The sequence below is a fragment of the Crocodylus porosus genome, unplaced genomic scaffold (assembly GCF_001723895.1).
Source record: "Crocodylus porosus isolate Cpor-Errol unplaced genomic scaffold, CroPor_comp1, whole genome shotgun sequence".
Lineage (NCBI taxonomy): Eukaryota > Metazoa > Chordata > Crocodylia > Crocodylidae > Crocodylus > Crocodylus porosus.
In genome coordinates this window covers 51,695,242-51,698,564 of record NW_017728950.1, presented here as the reverse complement: position 1 = coordinate 51,698,564, position 3,323 = coordinate 51,695,242, and the positions used below count along the sequence as shown (strand labels likewise).

At 40.4% G+C, this 3,323-nt stretch overlaps 1 non-coding gene across 1 annotated transcript; it reads left to right on the top strand.

Annotated features, from left to right (window-relative positions):
* Positions 1-907: 907 nt before the first annotated feature.
* TRNAH-GUG lies at positions 908-979 on the top strand. Its single transcript has one exon. It is a non-coding gene; the product is annotated as a tRNA-His (tRNA).
* Positions 980-3,323: the final 2,344 nt, after the last annotated feature.

Genomic DNA, 3,323 nt, shown 5'->3' with positions numbered 1-3,323 from the left:
GAAGTACTTGGAGATCTTTCAGAGTTCCCTAAAATCTCATGAAGCCAGGTCTGGGGAAGATGGTTGAGGATGAGAAGGAATGTTATACAAGCACTCGAATGGAAATACCGTGACACATTTGAAATCCAGGCAGAACTGACAAGACCATGATTTTTTTGTGGTTTCAACCCAATAGATTTTTTTTTTTAAATATTTCAAGTAGAAAAATATTTTGCTTTCTGCTGACACCTTGTTTCCTGTGATCCAGCCACAAAAGAACTTTTGCAGCTGTGTTATAAATACCTGACAGCTGCGGTTGGAAACACTGACTGTTCCCATGTTTCCATAACTACTGCAGCAGTGCTGGAGGAAGCCATTATGAGAAAGCATTCCTCTGAGAGACGGTGTAATGGGGACCAAGACAGGCAACTGCTGAGTGAGAGGGTGTCTCCAGTGGGTATCTATGGAGTTATTTATTTCCATTTTGGCTTACAGAAGGCAACTTTTTATCCTGTTTGATTAAGTGAGCAAGGAATTATCTTAGTGCAATGCTTCTTCTGTTACCCTAAGAATGGATTTTTGTTCTTAGTTGAGGTAAAATTAAAGCTTCCCTCTTTTTAGAAAGAGATTTCAGCTTTTCACCCAAACTGAAACTCTCCCAGTACTGGAGTAACCAAGCTGTAAGCCTTCACCATCTCTTCACCTGGGTCACAGGTGAAGAGACCCTTTAAGGGTCTATCAATATTCATTCCTCTCTGCCATATAACAGCACTGTCCCCTGTCAGTTTTTCACCCTAGTAAGTTGACACTCTTCATCTATCAGCCTTACCAATAAAATGGATGAAAAATCAAACCACCGATTTTTTCCACTTTCCTTCCCTGTCAAGACATTTTGCTCAGCCACAACTATGCAGTCCCTGCACAGCTTGCCGTGATCGTATAGTGGTTAGTACTCTGTGTTGTGGCCACAGCAACCTCGGTTCAAATCCGAGTCATGGCAGGAGAAGATGTGCTTTGTTTTCTGTGTCTTTACACTGCTCAGATGGTACTCGACAAAGAAATGAAGGCCAATTTACAAAACTGACATATCACAGTCATCATTCCAATCCAATCATCTTATTGCAGGCACAAGCTACAAGAAACAATGGACACAAACTGATTGAAAATCGCTTCAGACTGGACATAAGGAAAAAACTTCTTTATGAGTCAAGCGCCAAGGGTTTGGAACACGCTCCCCTGAGAGGTGTTACAGTCACCCACCCTGGTGATCTTCAAAAAGCGTCTTGATGCTCATCTGATCCCAGCAGTCTTTCCTACCCAAGTGCAGGGGGGCTGGACCCTATGATCTGAGGCTTCCCTTCCAGCCCCTAACAACTATGAAACATCTTCATCTCAGAAACTTCTCAGGCCCTTTTACTGTCTCCTTCAGAGAATTGCTGTGCAAATGTCAGATCTGCATGAGGTCATGGCTTAATCTTGGCCTTATCTTGACTACGCCACTAAATGTTCTCTGGCAGTTCCACGTCGGCTGCTCAGGCTCTAGGGGCCCTCGCAGCTGCTGGGAGGAACAAAATGAAAGGGAAGGAGCAGAATGTCTCCTAGCAGGTTCACTACACTGTCTTTTACTGAGCAGTCACAGATCAACAGAGGCATCACACTACCAAGCGCTGATGATTATTTTAAGGGATTTCATGAATTTCTAATCTCTGCCTTCAAAATCATTAATGTTTGCTATCTCTCATTACTGGCTATAAATATGAAGCCACAGGGCAAGGTCGGCAAAGAATTTCCACTACTGTCTCCTGTTTCCAAAATGGCTGAAGTGTGCCCAGGATACCCATAATACTAAAAACAGTTCTGTGCAAAAGAAAAGAACATTTGTACTGGTGTACGAAGACCCCCCCCCAAATACGATTCTGCCTTATTTTTGCCTGCTTTGCACCCAGAAGACCCATGGCAGTTGGGTGGGCGGGGGGGAGGAGGGGCACTAATTCTGTCTGGTCAGCAAATGCTTGTTTATAGTTTTGTTGGCTCTTGTGATTTTTATCACAAATCTTGTCATTCTAAAGTCCCAGCTTCTGGGAGTCATGGGATTATATCAGAATCTCATTTCATTTAAAAATCACAAGTTTCTAACCCTAATGATTTCAGAGAGAAGTTTGAAAACATGAATCTTAATGGTTCAGAAACAAGAAGTAAAATACTAATACACCAAATGAGCATCTTTTAAATATCAGGATCTTTAAGACAAGCTCATCTTTGGGGATGTGACTGATGATACCATATTTTCTTACCTATAACAAACACCTTCCTCCCCCTCCCCCGCATCCCAAAACCTGCCTGTGGAGACCAGTGTTCAACAGTAGCTAGAGTTTCAGCTTAAGCAAGAAAGGGCGGTGAGTCAACTGAATATTAGATTCTGTCCCTGATTTATACAGGCTCAACTCTGGAAACATCCATTTTTTTTTCATTGTGCTTTCCAAAAAGATGGTGTGTATTATATTTTGGAGCATGTTCTGTGCAAAAAAAGCATGCTATTCATTTTTGAGTCAGAAATATCATAGCTACTTGAATCAACTCATATAATGCCTTAAGGCAAATGTAAATGCCTTAAGTCTCTTTTAAGGAAGGTGGCATATCAATCTAGCAGATAAATACATAATAAATGGAAGCTTAATAGGGAAGCCTTTTAGGAAAATAGGGGGCAATTTTTTCTCCCAGAAAAAAAAGTAAAATTAGGTGGTACTTGGTAAAATTAGGTGACAAAACATTTATTTTTCAGATGCATTTTTGTCATAGCTAGGGCTGACATCTTTTACAAAATGTCATGAATTAGAATTATCCAGAGAAGGGGTCAAATTTAATCTTCAGGGAAATCCTTCCAACCTAACCTTCAGTTAGATGACAAACTTTGAGTAAGAGGCCTCTAAGATTGCATTCCAGCATATCACTCTTTGAAAAGTGTGAAAAATAGCTTATATCTCAAGGGGCCTGGCAAGGAAATGCCACATTTTAAAAATTGATAGGGACAAATTATAGTTACAGCCTTATTAGTAACTAATATCAGTTGGGGTTACCAGTATTTCACTTGCAAGTAGCAAGCTTAATGTTAAACAAAGCATTCCCTCTATTCCTTCCATTGTCTGTGGTAGATTATGGAGTTTAATTTTATTAGTGAAGAAACAAATCAAGAAGATGAGAACTAAATCAGCAGTTATTTCTTTAAAACTTCAGGCAAAGAATTTTAGTTAAAAAACTCATCACAGAGAACACTAGAAACTTATGACTAGAAGGCATTTTCTCTGTCACCAAGTCCCCTGCAGTCGCATTTCAGTCTCCGGGAA